The 18,088-nt window shown below is 40.6% G+C and overlaps 1 long non-coding RNA gene across 1 annotated transcript; it reads left to right on the top strand.

Moving 5' to 3' along the window:
• Positions 1-13,267: 13,267 nt before the first annotated feature.
• Positions 13,268-16,809, top strand: LOC122140100. Its single transcript, XR_006156812.1, has 3 exons — positions 13,268-13,546; positions 13,712-13,808; positions 16,576-16,809. It is a non-coding gene; the product is annotated as an uncharacterized LOC122140100 (long non-coding RNA).
• The last annotated feature ends 1,279 nt before the right edge of the window (positions 16,810-18,088 follow it).

The raw sequence follows: 18,088 nt of genomic DNA, 5'->3' as shown, positions 1-18,088 counted from the left end.
TTTCAGTAACTTGAACTGCAGGCTTACTTATACCTTTTGATGTCAATTCATGTTTATTTTGTACTATAGTAAAGAGAAAGATTTAATAGGTTTACTTATACCTTTCGATGTCCATTCATGTTTATTTTGTACTATAGTAAATAGGTTCCCTTTTAGTCGGTCACTCTCCACGTCACGTCAGTGACCGACGAATTGGGATATCGCTTCGAAAGACCAATCTACTTCGAGTGTAAACTAAATGAGCCAATGCAAATTGGCATGCAATTATTGCATCCAGCTGCTGCTGATCACAGCGTGAGGATAAGAAGGCAGCAGGTGCAATGCATACCAGCTTTTCACTTCGGAGCCAAGCAACAGTATCGTTCTGCTCAACTGTGTATGCTGTGAACTACGAGTTCAGCATGCTCTTGGAAGCTTCCTGTGTTGGCGAGACGGCGCTTCGGCGGTCGCTCCAGCGTCGAGTGGATTGCGCACTTAAGGCTGCACTACCCCCTGTCGTGTTGCAAGTGGCCATCTCCCCTGTGTACCTCAGCACTAAGAGCATTTCCTAAAGAGCGAATTTTCTCTAAAAGAGCTCCATGGGTGCGTCTTTATAAAGACGACGGATTGTCCATATAAGGATGCCGTTTCACCCGAGCGTTTCTGGGTGCGGTAGTTACCTGGCACCAGGTGATGGTCAGGATTGCTGCCTCACATGTCTGGGTGTCAAGCACGCTGAGGTGGCCTTCGTGGATGTGTCATGTTCCCACTGCGGACCATCTCGGAGCTGCCTCCAGCAAAGCAGGGTCGTAGAGGCGCACGTGTCCAGGCCCCCGCCAAACCTGGCGGCAAGCGGAAGAGCAAGCGGCCCTGAGACAGGCGACCCAGAGATGGAGGGTTCTGCTGTTCGGGAGATGGTTAATGCACCACTCCCTCCCCCGGAGGAGGGCGGGGTGGAGAATCTTTTGTTTAGTTTTTTCCCGCCGGTACCCAAATACTCGACAAAAAAGAAGTTCCCTTTATCTCTGGGTCCCAGGAGGGCACGGAGAGTTGCAGACGGCCAAGCACCAGACCTCACTCATCCTCCTCCTTCACCAGATGGCAGCAGCGGGTGGTTTGAGGGCGTCAACAAAGGCCCTACTCACGCACCTTCTGCCAACCCACGGAACCAGGTGAGCTTTGCACCCCACACTCACACCACACTCCAGCCTGCTCACAAGCCACCCCGAGTTGGGTCCCTGTGTTCCACTTCGCTGCCCCACTGCGGTTACGGCTGTCGTTCCGCTGGTCCCGTTTGTAAGGTTTCTAAGTGCCTGGTCAGCGATACCCAGCCCGTCTCGCTGGCTTCTGCGGGCCATCAGCCTCGGCTATGCGATTCAGTTCACCTGGCATCCCTCCAAGTTCAGCGGTATCCGCTTCACTAAAGTGAAAAGGGCCGATGCCCCTGTTTTGTGGGCAGAGATCACAGTCCTACATGATAGAGCCGGTCCCTCCATTATGATGGCTGGGTTTTACAGCCCTTACTTCATTGTACCCAAGAAAGGCTGTGGTTTACGGCCAATCTTGGATCTGCGAGTTTTGAACCAGGCCCTTCATCGGCTACCATTCAAGATGTTGATGCAGAAATGCATCTTCGGGTGCGTCCGTCCCTGAGATTGGTTTGCAGCGATCGACCTGAAGGATGCGTACTTTCATGTGTCCATCCTTCTGAGCCACAGACCTTTTCTGCGGTTTGAGTTCGAAGGACGGGCATATCAGTAAAAGGTCCTGCCTTTCGGCCTGTCCCTGTCTCCCTGTGTCTTCACGAAAGTCGCGGAGGTGGCTCTTGCTGCCCTCAGAGAGCAGGGTGTTCATATTCTCAACTATCTAGATGTTTGGCTGATACTATCACAGTCTCTGGATCAGTTGTGCGAGCACAGGGACTTGGTGCTCCCGCACCTCAGCCTGTTGGGCCTTCGGGTCAACTGGGAAAAGAGCAAACTCTCCCCGACACAGAGGATCTCTTTTCTCGGTATGGAGTTGGATTCGGTCCAACAGACAGCACGCCTCACATAGGAACGCGCACAGTCGGTGCTAGCCTGCTTGAATACGTTCAAGAGCAGGACAGCAGTCCCACTGAAACTTTTTAAGAGGGTCTGTGCTGGTCCGAACGTACAACACAGCGACTGTTGCATACATCAACCAACAAGGTGGTCTGCGCTCCCGTCACATGTTGCAACTCGCCCGCCACCTCTTCCTGTGGAGTCGGAAGGTTCTGAGGTCGCTTTGTGCTGTTCACATTCCAGGCCTGCTCAACTGTACAGCCAACAAGCTGTCTCGAGCAATGCTTCCGGGAGAATGGCGACTCCATCTACATATGGTCCAGCTGATTTGGAGTCGTTTCGGAGCCGCTCAGGTAGACCTGTTTGCGTCCCCAGAGACCTCTCACTGCCAGTTGTTCTACTCCCTGACCGAGGGAACTCTCGCCACAGGCACACTGGCACACAGCTGACCATGGGGCCTGCGCAAATATGCATTTCCCCAGTGAGCCTACTAGCACAGACACTGTGCATAGTCTGGGAGGACGAGGAGCAAGTCTTGCTAGTCGTGCCGTACTGGACCACTCAGACCTGCTTCCCTGAACCAGTGCTCCTCGCGACAGCACCTCCTTGGCCAGTACCTCTGAGGAAGGATCTACTGACACAGAGACGGGGCACCATTTGGCACCCGCGTCCAGACCTTTGGAAACTTCATGACTGGCCCCTGGACAGGACGCGGAGTTTTTAGGTGACCTACCCCAGGAGGTATTGAACACCATCACTTCGGCAAGAGCACCATCTACGAGACGCGTTTACGCCTTGAAGTGGAACCTGTTCGTCGAGTGGTGTTCTTCTCGCCGAGAAGACCCCTGAAGATGGCCAATTGCAGTCGTGCTTTCCTTTTTGCAGTAAGGGCTGGAACGAAGGCTGTCTCCCTCCACCCTCAAAGTCCAGGTTGCTACTATTGCTGCACACCATGACCCCGTGAATGGGAAGTCTCTAGGTAAACATGACCTCATCATCAGGTTCCTTAGAAGCCTCGATACCCTCTTGGGACCTGACTCTGGTGCTAAAGTCAATACAGCAGGGCCCATTCAAGCCTTTGCATTCAGTTGAGCTAAAGTTTCTTTCATTGAAAACTCTTCTCCTGCTTGCACTGGCCTCCATCAAGAGGGTAGGGGACCTGCACACATTTTCGGTTGACGATTCATGTCTAGAGTTTGGGCCGGCTGACTCCCAGGTTATCCTGAGGCCCTGGCCCGGCTATGTGCCCAAGGTTCCCACTACACCCTTCAAAGACCTAGTGGTGAACCTGCAAGCACTGCCCCTGGAGGAGGCAGACCCAGCCCTGGCTTTGCTCTGTCCCGTCAGAGCATTAAGATGCTACGTAGACCAGACACAAAGCTTCAGGACCTCAGACCAGCTCTTTGTCTGTTACGGAGGCAGGCAGAAGGGCAATGCAGAGGATGGCCAACTGGATTGTGGATGCTATAACCTTGGCTTATCAGGCACAGGGTGTCCCCTGCCCGTTCAGGTTGAGAGCTCACTCAACATCCTTCTGGGCGCTGGCTCATGGCACTTCGCTTACAGATATTTGTAGGGCTGCGGGCTGAGCGACCCCAACATGTTCGCTAGGTTCTATAGCCTTCGTATGGAGCCGGTATCCTCCAGTGTTCTCACCTCAAATGGGTAGGGGCACCGAGAGGCCCTGGTTAGTGTCGGCTTGCTAAAACTGCTCAAGAGTGTCCATACTGTAGACCCTGTTGAGTTCCTCCATCACCCTAGGCAGCTGGATGTGGCGGAACGTCCTGCACCAGGCCTTTATGATGAATCCGTGAGAACCGGGAAAGGTTTACACAGTCACCACTTGGTCTTTGAAGCAAACAGGTTTACATGTTCCAAGCTGAACGGGTACGTTTTCCCAGTGTTATCCAATCTCACCCAGTGAGGTAGTGCTTTGACAATGGTGAGTGGAACTACTTGTTCCGAGCCCCGGTCTACACCAAATAGGGGCGCAGGCAGCTCACACAAGTCACTGGAAGGGGCAGCACCCATGGTGCTTTGGTAGGGATCCCAAATCGTCAGTCACCGACGTAACGTCGAGAGTGACCGACTGAAAGGGAACATCTCGGTTACGTATGGTACCCCTCGTTCCCTGAAGGAGGGAACAGAGACGTCATGTCCCGTCGCCACGGTTGCTATAACGCCGCTGAGCGGCCAGGTCGCCACATCGGCTCCTCAGTGAAAACCTGGTATGCATTGCACCTTCAGCCTTCTTATACTCATGCTGTGATCAGCGGCAGCTGGTTGCAATAATTGCATGGCAATGTGCATTGGCTCATTTAGTTTACACTCGAAGTAGATTGGTCTATTGAAGCGATATCCCAATTCGTTGGTCACTGATGTGACGTCTCTGTTCCCTCCTTCAGGGAATGAGGGTTACCATACATAACCGAGACGTTCACCTGCTGCTTGAACTGTGGCACTATTACAGCGCTTTCTCATGCCACATTAAAGAGTGCCGAAATAGTATTTGTTTGAATTTAGTTATTAATTTAGCAGGATTTTAAAGCTGATACTTTGTTTATTTAAAGGTAACAGAGCACAAAGGTTATTGCGATTAATAGATGGCAAATGTGCTAAAAATAATATGAAGTTCACGCGTTAACAGAACACAGCAAACAGACTAAAGATCTTGATAGCAAGAAGGTGTATAAATTATAAACAAGAATTGTTAACGATTTTGCTAATGTCAACACAGCTGACAGCTTTACCTATTGTAGCTTGTTCACTTTGTGAGCACAAAATAAACACTGTTTTTCTGCATTTCGCACCTCTCTCATGCTGTACAACTGGAGCCTGCTTTTTCATTAGCAGGTGTGCCATCAATGCTGGTGTTCGGCAGAGATGAGAGATGTTTTTTCCTCTCTAACTTTGATGCACATCGTCTCAGTTTATTATCTCTAACAAAAGATGTGATTGCAAAACAATTAGGGAAAAAGGCATTACATGCACATTTTTAAATCATAACATGTCAATATACAGTCTCCAGTGGTGATCTTGCAAATTAATATTTTTGGTCGCAAATGCAACCATTTTAGGAGCAATCTGGAGCCCTTCAATGGAAGCAAGGGATGTGTAGGAAATTATGAATTAGGACAAAACCTGACAAATGTCTTGAAATACAATTATGACTCCGATCCATTGAATTATTAGAATATAATGCACACCAAGTGGTGCTGCGAACTATGCAAATTTTTATTCTGGTAAAGGTGTCTCAAAAATAAGTACATGATGCCCTTTTGAATATTGATTGCTTACTAGTTTTATCCACACTGGAGAGTTGTTCCGGGAAATATTCAAATGTGAATACATAAATAAATAGCACAGATGCATACATGGCCATGGGCTAGAATCTTTAAATGCAGTAATTGCTCAATAGATGAGAATGACCTCAAATTAAAAATTGAACAAATCAGATTTTTATTTATTTATTATTATTTACTTCTTTTTTTAATCTTTGTTGCATACATACCATTTCGTAGTAATTAGTTAAACCTTCACCTTTCCTGGTCAGTTCAAATGTTAACGCCATAAATGTACTAAATGTTATGAATTCAATTATATACTGTACATTGCGGAAATGTCTAAATGTTTTTCTGTTGTCAGGCTCTCAGAACATATGTTACCTGATTTATTTGAACATATGCTCAAAGAAAATTTCCAAATGAAGTCAGAATTAATCACCGCAGTGGCATGGCAGAGCTTAAAAATAGACTCCAGTGTGAACTGACAGAACACTCTGCTGTAGAACCTTCTGTCAGATTTCAGTCACATCTAGCATGTGTGTGTGCATTTAGCATTATAATATTTTTCAAAGACTTGCAGGCAACTAGAGTTTACAGGGATGAAGGAGATTATCTCATTGACATTTTGTGTGGTCGAGTTTTGTTAAAAACATAATAGGAAAAGGATTCAGTGTGTTTTAATGTGTTTTGCTTTATCCCTCCTTTTCTGCTTGGGTCTGAGAGACATTTTTTTTTTTTTTAGCAATTTGCCTAATCATACACAAACTTCTTATTTATTCTAAGCAAAATTTAAATAACCCAGTTTGCCCATTCCATGGAAAATGGCAGCAACATGAATTATTGTAATGATTTTTCACATTCTAACATTACTATACACTCTTTCCAGTTGCTTATTTCCCCATATTCATTGAGTTTTTGTACAATGTATTTTTGCAAGGGTCAAAGTGACACCAGGGAACAACATTTCTGGATTGAATGCCAGTCACATTTCTGAAAAGTTCAAGCCATAGAATAGAAGATTAAAGCTTGAATAATGTATTTCTGACTGTTATAGATGTGTGTGTGTATGTGTATGTATATATATATATATATATATATATAGAGAGAGAGAGAGAGAGAGAGAGAGAGAGTGAGAGAGAGAGAGAGAGAGAGAGATGAGAGAGAGAGAGAGAGAGAGAGATTTAGCCAATTCTTACTTTCTAGTTTACTTTCACTCTGTAGTCTGAATCTGAATTCTTTTGGCAGGCTGCAGTTGCCAGGTGAAAGAAGGTTTTTTGTTAATATTGTAAAGAAATTAACTTGATTAGATGGCAGCTTTGAAGTGTCATGCTTAACTACTTTATTTCTTTAATTATTCATCTTTGTTTACTGAGAAGGTCCATTCATGGTTCATTAGATATTCTGTAAAAATGGTTATGCTGGGAGAGGATTCAGAGCCGACATTTTTCTCTTGTTGGAACAGACAAATGTTTGCCGGGAGGTGTATCAAACATTTGCAAAGCTGCCAATTAGTGAAAAAAGGATTAAATGGCTACTATTTATTCTGCCAGTTATAGGAGGAAAGTTACCAGATTTTTCTGACTAGTGGGAAAATGCTAAATGTTATCAGCCTAATGTGGTTTTGAAGATTTTAATAATTCAAAGCAATCAATAAGCAAACCATTTTCAGACCAAATTTTGTGGTAAATAAGTCATGTTTAGAGGGAGACAAGAAGAACTAATACAAGGCAATATTTGTGGTGAATGCTGAAATGAAATGTTATAATGCATTCATTTGTTCAATATTTTAGACCTCTGCAAAAAAAAAAAAAAAAATCTTATTAAGATTAGACTTTTAATAATCTTATTGCTGAAAATGAAATAGGGTGAGAAGAAAAAATGGTCTAGTGGATGTTTTTAACATGATGATTCATTTAGACAAAATACTTTGAATACTGACTTTTGTTGGCCAAAATTTTCAGAATTTAAAATTCCCTTAAAATTATTTTTCATGCAATGTACAAATGTGATGTTCAGTTCACTCAACCTTCACACACTTAAAAAATACTCTAAAATTATTGTATAGACATTCCCCACCTACCATTTCTCTCTCTCTCTCGCTTTGTTGCTTATCAGGGGCTTCCAGCTGTTAGTAGACTATCCACAGAGACTGTTAGGGCAGAAGTCGAGTTGGCAACAGATGCTGGCTTTTCATTTCCCTAATTTCATTTCCTTATTTACTCCTCCTTCCCCCTAGTAATCCAGTTCACTCAGTTTTTTCCCTTATTTTCTCTCTGTGGAATCTGTATCTCCTATTATTAAATGCATTCTCATTCTCTCACGCACACACACGCATTCACACCTTTGTGGTGCTCAGCCTCAATCTCAAACTCTTAAATCATCAGGGTTTGAGATTAGAGATGTGCTTTAAGCTTGTCACCCAGGGGAAACGTGGGATGTACTTTGTTATAACACCATCTCCCATGTTCTGCTTTAATCTCATAATCCTGTCATTGAAGATTCAACAGGTCTGGCTATCCATCAGTCTGCATCTGAGAATTTAATATTTCAGAATAGTGAAATTAAAAACCCATCATACTAAAGAGTAGAATAGATTTATTTTGATTACAGTTCCAAATGCATTTCTGGTCATGTGGTCAAATCAAACAATAGCATGTACTGTATATAAATATGTATTGTACAGTATATACACTGAAAAAAAAGTTTATTTACTATACAGACAAAATGTATAAATGCATAATTTAATATTATTAAATTATGTATGTCTTTCAATAACTTCTTATATCAGTAATTCTAACACTTTAATTATTTCAGTGTTCATTTTTGGATCCTGTTGACAACCTGGAATCTTTTAAACGCATAAGAGTCACAAACTGCCAACTGACTTTGTGAAAAAAGCATCTTGTGATGTTCATAACACCATATTATTATAAAAAGCCTGATGTTCATAGAACCCCATGTTAAAGTGTGCCAATTCCTGTACACTTGTTGATGTGATAAAAGCACTGATCCTTTCACCTTATTCATAGTATTTTTCTTCACAGTTTTCAAAGCTATCATTACACAAACAACAATTTCCATCCTCACAAAGATAGAGGGCTGAAGGTCATCTCCACATTCAGCAACACTAATCTCCCTCCATTCCACCGTGCTGGGGGTAAAGCCACTTCAGAGCACAGCACGAGAGAAACCTCCATTACTGCGTACCATGTTCTTCCTTGTTCCTCCAGTTTAGGGTCAGTCCATGCTAACGCTAGCTGTGTTTACTGTGCACCTGCTGCTTTATCATATGTAAACATGGATACGCCTTGGAAAGTTGTGGCCCATGTTAAATCAGGCGTTACATTCAAAACAATTGTCAGAGGGAGTGATATATAAGTGAAGAGAGTATGAGATGATAGATTTGAGTTCTAAAGATGCGTGCATGTATATATATGTATCATAATTTTTACATAGAAAAACATTTTAAACAAGAAAGGCAATAAATAAATTTGTATATGAAAATTACAAAATGGTTCAAGTGCGTGTGGTGGTGCTGCCTTTTTAGATTTAAAGAATGCTTTGACACTGTTGACCATCAAGTTCTTTTATCTAAACTGACATTTTTATTTTTCAGATGAGGAAAATATTTTGGATGAAATCATATATGTGACCCTGGACCACAAAACCAATTGGTCAATTTAAATAAGCTGAATAAATAAGCTTTCCATTGATGCATGGTTTGTTAATATAGGACAATATTTGGCTGAGATACAACTATTTGGAAATCTGGAATCTGAGGGTGCAAAAAATCTAAATATTGAGAAAATCACCTTTAAAGTTGTCCAAATGAAGTCCTTAGCAATGCATATTACTATTCAAAAATTAAGTTTTAATATATTTACAGTATGAAATTTACAAAATATCTTCATGGAACGTGATCTTTACTTAATATCCTAATGATTTTTGGCATAACATAAAAATCAATAATTCTGACCCATAAATAGTATTTTAACCTATTGCTACAAATATACCCCAGTGACCAGGGTCACATATTTCAAATAGGAAACTTACCCTCTTACCTCGTTTGCCCTAAGGGGGTTCCACAAGGTTCCATTTTGGGACCAGTTTTATTTGCACTTTAGATAATTTAACTGGAGTATGTAAAGATGTAAATGTTCAGATGTATGCTGATGATGTAGTAATTTTTACCCATGCTAATGACTTTGAAAAAGCTTAGAATTCTTTAACTTCTGCTATGACCAGTGTTCATGATTGGCTTACCAGATCAGGTTTATTATTGAACACACGCACACAAAAAAAAAAAAAAAAAAAAAAAAAAAAACTGTGTATGTGATGTTTGCAAAACAACAAGTAGATATGACATATTCAAATGTATTACTCAGATGGGAGGAGCTTGGAATTGTTAAAGAGTTTACATATCTTGGGGTTACTTTGGATTCTACTCTAACATTTAAAAGTCATAATTTGTATAATATTGTAAAATTTAACAAAGAATTTTAAGTACATTAAGCCATTTCTGACAGTCGGTGCTGCCAGGTTATATTTGGGGAAGTCATTGTGGGGAAGTTGTGGCCTAATGGTTAGAGAGTCAGACTCGTAACACAAAGGGTGCAAGTTCAAGTCTCATACCATCAGGGGTTGTAGGTGGGAGGAGTGAATGTACAGCGCTCTCTCCCACCTTCAATACCATGACTGAGGAGCCCTCGTGCAAGGCACTGAACCGAACCAACTGCTCCCCGCGCCCTGCAGCAAAAAATGGCTGCCCACTGCTCCGGGTGTGTGTTCACGGTGTGTGTGTGTGTGTGTGTTCACTTCTGTGTGTGTGTGCGCTTTGGATGGGTTAAATACAGAGCACTAATTCCGAGTATGGGTCATCATACTTGGCCATGTCACTTTTTCCACTTTGGATCAAAACCCCTCTCATTTAATTACTGTAACATTCTATTAAAAAAAAAAAAAAGTATATAGAGTTTTGAAAATGTACACATTTTTTAAATATGCTTGTTTTACTTACAAGGTCTGGCATGGGTTTGACCGACCTCTGTTACATAGAATTTATAAAACAGAGGTATCTTTGTGATATTGGTACTAGTTCTGTCATTAGACGGGTTTACGAGGTGCCGTTTAGGTGAACATCTTTTGGACCGTAAGCATTGTCTGTAATATTGAGTAAATATTGGAATAGTCAATAAGACAATGTTCCACTTATCATACTTTTAAATGTCATCTTAAAAAGTGGCTTATGATTAATCAGTTGTGTAAACTGTATACCTGCCTCCTGATGTTATATTGTTGTGTTGTTGTTATTTTGGGTTTTTTTTTTTTTTTTTTTTTACTAATGTTCATTAACATGCATTGTCCCAATATAAAATAAATAATCAAATACAAAAATCAGCTTGAATTTGTTGTTCAAGCTTCTCTCACATTATCTTTGCCTAAGCTGAAATGAATGCCTAGAGTACAGTTAGCACGGTCTCAACAATCCCTGTTTGAATACTGAAGTGATTCAATCAATCAAGATGAAAAAGAATACAAAAACGAAAGATTGTTTTTTGAAAACCATGCCCTCTTCATAAAATGCTACACATATCAGTGGCTGATTCGAGAGTCAGAGTTCTCATGGTGTTTTTTGTCATTGCGAGCATGTGCTTGGGTCCAAATGGGTTTTGTGGTTGTTGTTTTGTTAACGCAAAATTATAATACAGGTTGTAGCGCTGTTCTTAGGTCGGGAAGAAGTAGGCGGGAACCGGCGATCATTCAAATAAAAACTTTAATAATAACATAAACACAAAAGAGCGCGACAGCCCCTCGCGGACGACTGCCGCGCACAAACAAAACCAAAACCAAAACCAAAACCAAAACCAAAACACAAAATAAAATCCAGGCCTGGTCCTCTCTCGTCTTACACATTCGTCGCTTCGCCCTTTATCCATCCGGAGCTCCTCCCTTGTACTCGAGACCGGTGAGTGGCGCAGGTGTCGCGCATTCTCATTAGCCGCTTTTTCACTGTCGGGCCAGTGCGAGCCAGGTCTTAAAACGGGCCGGGCGGGGCTAATAGCCTCGGGCCTGTAGCACGAGGCCAGAATAGCGCAGCGTTTCCACAGTCAGGCCCATAGACTGTAAAAAAATATGGACGTAGTATCCGTGACGTCACCCATAGACTTCTCAATAGCGGTTTCTTTTACCGTCTATGGGTTTTGAAGCTCAAAGTGTGCAGAGCGGGCCGTCGCCATCTTGGAAGCGCGTCACCGCGCGACTCTCCCGGATAATCGAAAATGGGCAAAAAGGCGGGAGCTGGTTGCTGAAGCCACGCCCACCTAGCGCGACGGCATTGTCAGCAGCGGCAATCTACCTGTCACTCAAGTGACCACGCCCTTAATTATGCAGAACTTTAAGGCTTAATATAATTTAAACGGATGAGTTATAAAAAAAATTCACCCCCTCACAGTTGTCATAAAGGGCAAAATTAGCAATATAGACCAAAATCATTTTTTGAACCAGGCTGTAAACGTTTTTTCTGCTGTAAAGTTGGGCATTTTAACATGGGGAGTCTATGGGATTGACTTCCTTTTGCAGCCAGCCTCAAGCGGCCAGTCGATGAATTACAGTTTTAGTCACTTCCTTATTGGCTTCACGAGAGAGAGCGCGAGGTTGCCGCTCGGTCAGGCCTGAAGCTCCGCTGCGCGTCACTAAAACCCGCCCTTTCCACTCCTCTCAGGAACAACGTCATGCAACCCCATCGTTTCACCAACAAAGAGAAGTTATTAGAAAACTAAGAAAAGTCACTGGAACTAGCGCGATCACAAAACGAACACGATATAACAGCGGTCTTTTGTTTGCATGCTTTGTTAAATATTCAAATTCAAAAGCATCGATGTTTTACTATAGAATAAGTGATACATTGATCATAATGAATCAATTTGTCAGGACTCAAAATTAATCACACAGAAATAAATGTATTTCTATTTTATTTATTTATTTTAAACGCTTATGAAAATAGCCTGCTTATTCAGTCGAGACTGTTTCTGTTTATTTGTAGCCACAGTAGCCTATATTTAGAATGAATGATAATAACTCTATTTTTATAAAAGCTCCCGAACAAAAAACATACGCGGAGCTAAACTCTCGAGACGAGACTTATGACAGATCATATAAGTTACTAAATAAATACACAATTGTGATGGAGAATAAGAAGCTGATGTCTGATTTCTTCAAGTGGTTGCATTTACCATGTTTACTATGGTAATGTTAATGTCTAGCGTGCACAGGCTTTTGCATCGCTTATAAATATTTATGCCTTGTTTAGTGATTATAATTCACATCGGATTAAATTATTTCAAACACATGCTTCTGACTGAAAGTGAGTTTTGAGTTCAACTTATTAAAAAAAGTTTTTAATGCTGGTGTTAGCTGTTAGCTTTCTGAAATGATCCCCAGTGCAGACGCTATCCATTTTTATAAAAGCTCCCGAACAAAAATCATTATTATATTTTGATGACATGCTACGCGGAGCTAAACTCTCGAGACGAGACTTAGCTATGACCGATAAAATATGTTACTAAATAAATACACAATTGTGATAGAGAATAAGAAGCTGGTGTCTGATTTCTTCAAACGGTCACATTTACCATGTTTATTATGGTAACGTTAATGTTTAGCGTGCATAGTCTTTTACATCGCTTATATTTCTGGCTTTTATGGTGATTATAATCCACATCGGGTCGCGTTATTTCAAACACTCGCTGCTGACTGAAAGTGAGTTTTGAGCTCAGCTTATTTTTAAAAGTTTTTAACGTTGATGTACACAACGTTATAGCTGTTATCTTTCTGAAATGAACGGCGCTGACGCTCTGCAGACGCGGAGAAACTCCGCCTTTGTTCATAACCACTCCTCTAGCCCCAGCTGGCCCGCATTGGGCCAAAAAACCCTGGCCGTTGGCCCCGAGGAAGCCCCGACGAGGCACGATCAAGCCCCGGAAGTGACAGGGGAAACGCGACAGGCCCTTCTTCTTCTTCTTCTTCTCTAGTATTAATGGCGGGCGCGACAGGCCCTGGCACGCACGCCCGCTTTAAGCCCGACAGTGGAAACGCGGCTATTAACTCCACTGGCCTCGCTCCGTTCCCACGGCTCTCGGCCCCGCCCCTCTCGGCACAAAGGTTAATCCAGACAATTGCTGAAAATTGGTGATTTTGAGGTGAAATTAGGCACGCAGCACTCTGGGATTTGACATAAACATAGTGAGTTAAGCAATGATTTATTCAAACTTTGATTGGTGGTATTGACTAGAAAACATATTCTGGCAAATTCAGAATGGGACTTTCAGCATTACCAGGGCTGCAGACACTCGTGTTGTACGTGACAAAACTCTCCTCATACTCTCTTCTGTGTTTGTGTTAAATCAGGTTACAAGCTGTTCGCTTTCTTTTTCCATGGCCCGTCTGTCTGGATAATCTTGTTACGTTTCGTTTTTCCAGAGGGACAAATTCTGCTTGCTCGAACGTAAGTGAAGCATCACTTCCACATCAATTTGATTTAGAGTCGACTCAAAGGGCTCAAACTGAGAACCCCCAAGGCTCATCTTCAAGCTAGCCAGTCGTATCCCAAGTTACACTTAAATGGTTAACACTGTCAAACTCTGGTATAAGAGAATGTACATATCTGCAAACCCTTAAATCACAAATTGTAATTCTCATTTCAAGTCTGATAGGGCACTATAAAAGGGATAACGTAGTAAAAGAAACTGTGTCATTGAAAATGTGGTCACGTCTCAAGCTTCCATTGTTGCTGTTCTGATTTAAGGTTTAATACCAGCTGAGTTAGATCTGAATCACCCTGCACCTAATTTCATTTTGGCCGGGCTATATAACGTATGTTGCGTTCACACGTAATTAAATGACTGCACTCCACTGTGCACAGGAAGTTCATCTCTGTTTTCCATTGTGTTGTAAGTTTTTGCCATTCCATTCATGCTCTGTTGCCCGTGGCCTTGACTGACGTCCTGCACACCACAGGTTTTCTATTGATTGTATTGGAAATAAGGTGGCGGAAAGAGTGAATACCTTTTCAAGACTATTGTGGCAAAGGTTTGATTCAACAGTAATGAGCAATCATGAAATCATTTTCCAAAACATCTTGCCAGAAACTCTTCATAGTGGATAAAGACGCTGCTTGAATCTGACAGCATTTTAAGGGGTATTTTTTGTGTCTTTACTTTCCTTTTTGTTACATAGGATTTTTTTTTTTTTTTTTAAACAGGCATACTAGGCTGATACAAGTTTTATAGTGCTTTTTCTTTTTTTGAATTATACAATTTATTAATTTGATTTTTTTTTTTTTCTGGTAAAATTGATCACAATTTTAAAAAAAAATGATTTGATTCTGCAATAAGTAGCAATTTCAAAATAATTTACCAGCCTTTTATGGTTGATAAAGGCATTCTTTAACAGGCTTTTTTCTTTTATTTTCTCTTTTTTTTTTAAGAATAGGTGTTTTGTTTTTTACACTTTGTATCATTTTTGGTGCAGTTTTGTAATGCTCTCACAAAACACTCTGACCATGATCAAATAATATCAAGTAAAACGATTATTTCACAAGTTAATTAGCGTAATAGTGCACTTTTATTAATAATAAAATCATTCTTCTCCTCCAACTTTTAATGCCCTTAAGGTATTCAAGCTCAAATGTGCCTATATTTTGCTTCAGTGGTTAATGGAAAGACTTTTAAATCAATCTTATCAAACCTTATCAAACCCGGTCCATAATTACTAGCATGTAAGATATGGAAGCATCACCATTATTCTTTAATTAAAATGGAAGCACACTGCTGTTGCATTTCTTCTGTAATAGATCAGAATCACATGGCATTAGTAGTTTAAAAAAACAATCCCAGTAGGAAGTAGAAGCCATATACTATTTTTAGAGTAGTTTTAAACCTTTTTCATTCAAGGACAGCAGAACACATTCCACACATATGCTCATACGTGTGAGGGCATGCACTGCCATTGCATTTTGACAATTTGCATGGATAAAAGTGGTTTGAGTAATGATAGACAGCTTTTTCACTGGACCAAATCCAACTGAAATGCTAGAATGTCCATCTGTTCCAGCTCAATCCAGTAAGCCAGGCAGCTCAATTTAGTCTCATCTATGTGTTGAAGAACTGACATCAGAGAGGAAGAGGAGAGAGAGAGAAAAAAGGAATCTGAAAGTGCAAAAAAAAAAAAAAATCTAAATATTGAGAAAATCACCTATAATAATCAAGTCCTTAGCAATGCATATTACTAATCAAAACTTAAGTTTTGATATTTACTGTAGAAAATTTACAGTAAAAAAAATAAAAAAACAATAATTTGGGGGGTTAAATGGGCTATGAGTGGCTACGAATGAATGAATAAAATGCATTGAATTTGATTGAATGACTCCATGTTTGTTTCCTTTCTGAATGAATCAGCATTTTTTTAACATCTACGTTAAATAAAAGATTCAACGTTTCACTGAAAGACACTACAGTCATTTGGCGTAATGATCTGCAAAGACAGACACTGAAAAAAGGTTTTCATCAAGGATAATCAAATACTGTTTGTGTATATAGTTAATGTAGATATTAATAAATTCTGTATTATTAATTAAACAGTAATGGTACTGTGGCTTGCCTTTTGGTGTCCAGTGTAAAACTGGGTCCTGAAGTGAAACCTCCAAATTTAAGTTAAAGCATATTTCGGTAGATATATTATAATCATGCAGCAAAGCTGAATGGTTCTAAGGTGGATGACAGTCTAGGCATCTTTTGTACACCATCTAATGAATCAAAGTGGTTCTACCTGGCCTCATCATTAGTTAAAGAAAAGACACTGATTGCCTAATGGATGACTATAATTTCCCACACTTCCACATTAATCAATTTCCCCAAATTGCTTAGAACCATTTAAGTCCTGTTCATTAATGAAGGTTCAGTACTGCTTTCAGTGAGTGTTGTTGAAACCAAATGCCTGATTAAATATCACCTATTTTTGGTTGATAAAACACTTTTTTGTAGCATTTTCTCTGAATAATGATTGAATGGTTTTATAACCTGCTACACTATGCTGATGGCACACTCTCTGTTTTTTTAATTTTTTTTTGGATCATAGGAACATAAATATACTAAATATATCATTGTGTCAGTTTTTCCTTTATCTTGCTACTCAGTGTAAACAAAAAAGATACAAAGGGTAGTGCTAGTCTTTCCAAGTTCCGACAGGTTGCTGTTGTTTTTCTTCTGTTCAAGGAGCTGTGGCCCAGTCTGGAGGTCAAGGCTATAGTGGAGAGGAGGGGGGCTGCTCTGTCAGAGATAAGAGAGCAGAGAATGATGTGGCCAAATGGCATGGAGAGAGAATTGGCGGAATTATCTGATATTCCCAGGATTTAAACTTGACTGCGAATGCCATCCAGCACCAAACAAGATTCTATTCTTTCTCTCTGAAAGGATTTATAAATTGTCAACCTTTTATTTTTTTAATTTTTTTTTGGCGGAATTATCGGGCACTCAGCAGGAAGGGCCTGCATTTACTTTGTACTGTGGTATTTTCAACATGAGGGGATGGACACTCATCACGCCCTTGAAAAAAAAAGTTTTTTTGGGAAGCAGTTAGGGTTCGGTGCCTTGTTCAAGGGCACCTCAGTCATGGTACTGAAGGTGGGAGAGAGCGCTGTACATTCACTCCCCCCACCTACAACCCCTGCCGGTACAAGACTCGAACCCGGAACCTTTGGGTTACATTTATTTTTAGCTCAGGTCATCACAAATTGGGTCACTTTTAATGCGATACGTTGTCTATTATTGAAGCGGAAATCTAAATGGCTGGCTTAAAAAGACAAGTGTACTTAAAGTATCTTAGGTATTTTCATGTTATTACTGAGTAACTTTAGTTGACTTGATAATGGTGAGCTATCCAGTTCTTTCAACCTCTTATAAAACTGTAACCCACTTTGCGAATGTCAGATATTTTAACAATTCGTTGCAGCCTTGTCTTTCTGATCACAAATAAAGCTATTGTCATAGTTATGCCCTGAGGGAAATATTATGTTCAGATGTTGCACTTTCATGTCTATGGTGTTCAGATATTTACTTTAGATATCAACTTTATTTCAGACCTTTGATATGATACTTTGATACTTTGGAAAGCAACATTTTTGGGACATTATTTTGATCAAGTGGAGACCCAAATGAGATTAGGGTTTGTTCCCCTCAAGACTCTTACTTTCCATTTAATTTCATTGCATATATATTCATTCTTCCTATATCAAGCACCTGTTGTGGTTCCCTTGTTATTCTGCTGCTTTTTCCCCCCAGACTTTTACTTCATCTGTCATGACATCCCATAGAATCTGAAAATCCCAAAGCCTTTTTTTGACATGGTTAATATTCCTGGTGGCAAATTTGAGGTCTGTACCAGCAGATCGAAGTTGTGCTTGTATTTCTACATATAGCTGGAATAAATTTTATTCATTTTCAACAGTTTCTTTTTCTCATGATAATTTGAGTACATACTATATTTTCTATCATTTTACTTTATTATTATTATTACATTGATTGATTGATTGACTGATTTATATATTAATTTTTTATCGCAATTCAGCATTCAACAAATCTATGGAGAGGCCATCTTCAGACTTATCTTTTTGTTATTTGTTTCTTATCACCATTTTGAATTTTGTTGGAAATTCTGTCATTTTGTCTTATGTCACTATGTTAATTTGGAGGCAGTGCCACTTAGTGGCCAAAAGATATGGCAGCACCA

Source organism: Cyprinus carpio, chromosome B16, assembly GCF_018340385.1.
Source record: "Cyprinus carpio isolate SPL01 chromosome B16, ASM1834038v1, whole genome shotgun sequence".
NCBI classification, from domain to species: domain Eukaryota; kingdom Metazoa; phylum Chordata; class Actinopteri; order Cypriniformes; family Cyprinidae; genus Cyprinus; species Cyprinus carpio.
Note: the sequence above shows the minus strand (reverse complement) of the source record. Positions and strands in the feature narration are given on the sequence as shown.